Here is a 5,922-nt window from a genome sequence, read left to right as displayed (position 1 = left end):
TCCTCTCCTCCCTTTTGTTTCTGGGAAAGTATCCTCACAAGCTGGGTGAAGGGCCCGTGTACTGCGTTCTTGAGCATGGTAACTTCGGTGCCCCAGGGCCTGACCACCCGTGTGTGGGGGCATCCCTGCCCCGGCCCCTGGCCCCATGCCATGTCCCCTGGCCCCCACTGTGTGACTGGGAGGCCCGCCTCATCGGGCCCCTGAGGTGTGGCCTGTTGTGGCTTCCTAAAGTTGCAGAGGTGGTCAGGTCCTATTTGCAATGTGCAGTGGGGGCCTTTGTGCAGAGACCTCCCATAAGAAGTGTTGGGACTCAGCAAGTTTATTTTAGAGAATTAAAGTAACGCATGAATTATTAGAAGGCTTAGCCGTTGGAGGCATTCTCTGCTGTAGTAACGGTGGGGCTTTGAGAAGGCGGCTTAGTGATGGGGTGGGAGGGGGCAAGTGACAGGGGAACCCCGCTTCCATGCAGGACGAAGCTGGCCCGCTGAATGTCAAAGAGTGAAGCGGCAACCACTGGCCCTGCATTTGCCACTGGGGCTCACCCCGCAGTGTGGACCTGTGCACGCACCCAGCACACGAGCGTGCACACGGCGGCAGGCCACGGCCCCAGGCCAGGCACGGAGCGCTGTGTGCAGCTGGGGTCAGCCAGTGGCTGGTCGCCGGCCGTGCGCCTGTTGAGGAGGCGAGTGTGGCCCTCGAGGCCCGTCGGGAGAGGGGGGAGCAGCGGGCAGCTCACCGCTGTTTCCAAGAAAGGATGCGGACCCTTGGACGCCGGTTCCAACAGAGCCCTCCCGCATGGAGGCCATGGTGGGGACTCACTTTGGGGAGGGTCTGGAGGTGGGGTCCAGTGGGGAAATGTCATTGTCTATACTTTCGGAGGCTTTGCCTTGTTTTTCTGCCAGGAGCAGTTGTACTCGTATCAAACCTGGACGTGCCAGGCACAGGCTGACTTGGGTCCCACGGCTCTGCTGGCTGAGTGAGGCCTGCGCTGCCCTCAGCCTGCTCCGAAGGGGCTCTGCCCCCAATGCGATGGCTGCCTGGAGGCCCCCTGTTTGTCCAGGGCCCCCCAGCTGTGGAAGGGATGCACCTTGGGGGAGATGGGTGTTCTCCTTGAGGGGGCTCTTGGCTCATCAGGATTTCAGGCCCGTGTCCAGCCCCCATGCCGGTCCAGGAAGGTGTCAGGTCGCCTGTGAAAGACTTCCTGGCTGGGGCCCCTCCAGTCTGTCCACCACTGGCCCCTCCTGCTCTCTGCCAGGGTTTGAAACGTGGTCCCCTCCCCACCGGTTGCTGACTGTTTCCTCACTGGGTCCCAGGGCCTGCCTGGACTGGGGGCTCCTGGGGGCCCTCCTGCCTCGCTGGCCCTGGCGGCGGGCTCCGTCCCTTTCCCACTGTCCTGGGCTCGGCACGCGGCCCCACGGGGCTGCCCAAGCCCCTTGTGGCTGATCTCTGTCCTTGGCCTCCGACTCTGGAAGCTGGGCTGCAGGCTGGTGTTTCTCACCTGTTTCAGGGTTGGGGCAGGGGCGCTGGGTGGCGGACCCCCCAGCGGAGGAGGTGGCAGAGGCTGCACCCTGGGAGGCAGCTTGCATCAGGCGTTTCCTGCTGGGGTGACCCTGAGGGTGGGGGCGACCCCGAGGTGGGGTGATCCCGAAGGTGTGGGGACCCCAAGGGTGGGGTGATGATGAAGGTGGGGGGAACCCCGAGGGTGTGGGGACCCCGAGGTGGGGGCGAACCCAAGGTGGGGGGGACCCTGAGGGTGTGGGGACCCTGAGGGTGGGGGGTGACGAAGGTGGGGAGCTCGTACTAGGCCTCACAGCCGCTGGGATGGGGGCTGCCGTCCTCTCTGCCCCCTTGGCTGGTGATGATTCACTTCTGCCTCCGAGCCCCCGGACTCCTCTCTGCTTTGGGGTGTCTCAGTGGACAGTGTCTTGGAGTCAGTGAAACAAGAGGGAGGGTGCCAGTCAGGCTGGACTGCGAGAGACCCGCCTTCCAGACCTGATGGACCCCTGTGTCTGGGGTGGGGTCCGGGAGAGACCCCCCACACCTGTGACTTCCCGAGGATAATCCGCGGAGGTACCCGGGAGGGGCTGAGTGTATTGTGTCTGGGTTAGAGAAAGCTGAATTTCACCCTAAAACCTCTAAGCTGCAACCTGAGAAGAGGTTATGTAATAGGAGGGCCCGCTGGAGGGGCGCAGGGTGCTGAGGAAGGGGCTGCGGGTGGCCCCCACACCCCACGGGGGGAGCCGCAGGCACGGGTGGCAGCTGCTGGAGGGCCCGGGGGTGAGAGGGCGTCTCCCACTGCTCAGCCCCGGGATGGGGTGTGTCGGTGGGAGGCACGCTGCGCAGGCCTGCGGGAGGCTGAGTCCCCATCCTGTAAGCTGGACTTGTATTCCGGAGCCCAGAGGCTCGGGGGGAGACTGGTGGCCTCGTGGCCCTGCAGGTGGGCCACCTGAGCGTGTCCATCAGGACGCCGACCCCTGAAGGGTGCAGGTGGCCCTGATCCCTGACCTCACTCATGTGGGATGCTGGCCCCGGCCTGCCCCCGTCTCTTCCCTGACCTCCGCCAGGACCAGGGGCAGGGGCCCCGCCAGCCCCATTGCTGCCTGGCCCACGGCCTGCGTCCTAGGCTCCAGGCACCTCAGACCCCGGGCCGAGAGGACAGGCCGAGTCTCCTCCCTTTCACGGGCGGTGGGGACGTGGCCTCTTCTGGGACGGTCGCCCTGGTGAACGCACTCGGGATGGCCCTTGGTGACTCCTGCTCCCCCAGGGAGGGTCGGCCTCCCCGCCGCCCTGCGGGACTGTCCGTCCTAGCAGGCTTCCAGAGCCACTCCTGCAGGGGCCCCTGGGAAAGCGGCTGCGGGGCATCCCTGGCGGGCCTGTCTCCCCGGGGCCTCTTCCCCTCCCCCCTCTCCCGAGGTGGTCCGGGCATCCCGTGGGGCGGCCGCTATGGTCAGCCGTGTCCCTTTGTTTCTGGCCAGAGTGAGCAGCAGCCGGCCCCATGGCCCGGGCGTGGGGGCAGTGAGGGAGCGGGGCAGGGGTTCCGAGGGTGGCAGGCTGGCAGCTGCGGGGTCGTCCGCGGCCCCTGGACTCAGAGCCTGAGGGCGGGGCAGGGGTGGGGGGCTGCCCTGCTTGTGACCCGCTCCTGGGGTTCACCAGCCCGAGCCCGGAGGGGCTGCCGGCGGTCAGCTGCCCGGCCCAGGGCTGGTGACGGGGGTGCATCTGCGGTCTCTGGATGGGGGCCCCCGTCCCCCATTCAGGGCGGAACCCAGGGGAGCAGCCGTGCTCTCAGGCCGCCCTCCCGCCCGTGCGCCTGCCGCCCCGCGAGGGTGTGGGCAGCCCTGGTGGGCAGAGCCCCGCGGGGTTAAACTGCCCCTCGCAGGAGGGGAGTGGACCCCAAGGTGGGGGCATGGCCTCAGCCCTCAGCCCAGAGGCGACCTCCGGCCCTCAGGGTCAGCTCTGCTGGCTGCGCCACCGCACCTGCTCCCAGGCTTTGCTGGAATCTTCTTGGAGTCCTGTCGACCCCCGGGGCCCTGCCAGGGTGAGCGGGAGCCCCCAGACCCTGGCCTCACGGGCTCCCACAGTGAGTCATGAGCCCAGGCAGCCCCTCCCTGTGTCCGCCAGCCCGGATCTGAGCTGGGGGCACAGCGATGGCCCCTGGGCCGCCCACCTTCATCCGCTCCTCCTGCTCGGATCTGGGTGCTGGGACCCCAGCTGGAGAGCGATGCACCCGCCATCCATGGGTGCAGGGGCAGGAGAGGGGCTGGGTGCGGAGGGAGCGTTCCCTTGAAAGGTGGGGCCGGCCTGAGCCTTCAGGCAAGGAATGCGGAGGCCGCTGGGCGTGTGAGCGAGAGATGCCCCCGCCAGCAGCACCGTGGCCCTGGGACGTGGGAGGAGGTGAGCAGGACAGAGGGGGCGTCCGGCCCTCCGGGGCCGCTGGACCCTCTGGGTGATGAGGGCTGTGGCCACCGGGCCAAGGCCTCTGACGCCAGCAAGGCCAGGCTGTGGGGACCCAGGCCCCCTGGGCCCCCTTCAGGTGGCCTGTGCCGGGCGGCACGGCTATCCCCCATCCTGGCCCTGCAGAGTGGGCGCTGGGGCCTGGGCAGCAGCCCTGTCTGCGTGGCTGCCTTCGGTTCTGCTCGCAGGGTTGCTGGCACAGGGTAGAGGGCACACAGAGATGCCCGCCTCTGAAGGGGCCCCTGTGGCCCTCGAACCAGAGCTCCCAAGACCTCAGGGCAGCCCAGGGCTGTGCTGCCCGGGGACCCCCATCCTGTCCCCGAGGTTGGAGAAGGGCCGTCTCAGGAGACCAAGGCCCCCAGTCACGGGCAGGGATTCACAGAGTCCAAGATGGGGTCCTGATAACGGGAGGCTGGGAAGGGGGATGGGGTCTCCTAGCCGTCCTCCAGGACCCCAACCCTGAGGGGCTGTGATGGGGGTGGGGCGCTCAGTGAAGGCTCCTGGGGGAGTCCGCAGAAGCCGCAAGTGGGTAGGCCTGGGGTGATGGAGGGTCTCTCTGGCACAGACAAGCCACTCCCCACCTATTGCTGTGGGGGCTCGGTTTGCTCTGGAGAAAGGAGACCCAAGTCCTGCAAGGCCGGCACCCAGCTCCCAGACCCCAGTTCCCCAGCCCCCAGCCCCCCAAGGCCAGCACCCAGCCCCCCAGACCCCAGTTCCCTAGCCCCCAGCCCCCAGCCCTCCCCCTGCAGCGGCCCACTCGGCTTGCGCGTGGTGGTGTCCGCTCCCTGCCCCGTCCAGCTCCCTGTCCAGGCTATTCACAGGCATCTCCCCTTCTGAGGCCCCTCCCGCTCTGGCCCTGTGGCCCATCCTCGCCCTGCTCGCAGCTCCTGACGGCCGACCTCTGAGACACCCTGATGACGGCCGGGCCCACGGTCCACTCCTCCTCTCTGCTGCTGGCCACGCCGGCAGGACCTGCTAGGGGCCCCTGCCTTTGACAGCAGACTCTGACTGCTGTGGCTGTGGGCTCCAGCAGCCTTGCCTTGAACTGGGGATGCAGCCGTTGACCCTGCCTGGCCCCTGGGCCCCCTCACGGAGCCAACACCCCAGGACCGTCTGTATCCCTGCAGGTGGGGCCCCAGGGGACCCTTGGGGTCTCTGCTCAGCAGCCCGTCCCCCCAGGTCCGTCACCGAGCGTCTGGGGTACATTTGGAGGAGAGCAAACATTTGTAGCAACAACGAAGCCTGAGGCCGCGGTGGGTAGGAGAGTGAGGGGTCTGCCCTGAGACCTCCTCACGTGTGGCCCTTAGTGTTCGCCACCCCGCCCAGAGGTGGGGCTCCTCACCCAGGGGCAGTCAGGGAGGATTCTCATTCCCCTGAGCCCACGTGCCACCTTGCTGCAGGAGGAATGGGTCTCCAAAGCCGGAGCTACTGATGGCTGTTTACCTGCCCAGCCCCGACTGGGAGGAGCCAGTCAGACAGCTGCCTCCTGGCCCAGTGAGGGCCCTGAGAAAGTCAAGGAGCCCCTCAGGCCCTCACCATGGGGAGGACCAGCCGTCCCAGCAAACTGCACCCTGGAGCCTTCAGGAGGCACCCCCGGCACCCGCGTGGCCAAAGACCCTGGGCTGGCTGGGGCTTGGATGCTTCATGGTGCCGTGGGGAATTTTGTCTTTCCTTATGGACCTAATACTTGGTTAAAATGCTGCAAATATTTCCCTCAGTCTGTTGTCTTTGAATTGTATTTATTTCCTAAAGAAAGAAGTGTACTTGCGTGGAGTAAAATCTACTAAATTTCTACCGTAATGTTCTCTTTTGAAAGTTCTTTTCCAGCCCACGGTGTAAAGAACAGCTAAGTTTCCTCCTGGGGTGAAGCTTTTGAGACTAAGGAGGAAAAGAAGAAAAGCTGTTGACTTTGGCTCCTGCTTTCTTCCTTGCCCTCAGAGCTGTCCACCGACCCTCAGCAGGATCTGCGTC

The sequence above is a fragment of the Moschus berezovskii genome, chromosome 4 (assembly GCF_049115385.1).
Source record: "Moschus berezovskii isolate FMDL1 chromosome 4, NW_MosBer_1.0, whole genome shotgun sequence".
Taxonomy (NCBI): Eukaryota; Metazoa; Chordata; class Mammalia; order Artiodactyla; family Moschidae; genus Moschus; species Moschus berezovskii.
The sequence above is the reverse complement of the archived record's forward strand: the minus strand, read 5'-3'. Positions refer to the sequence as shown.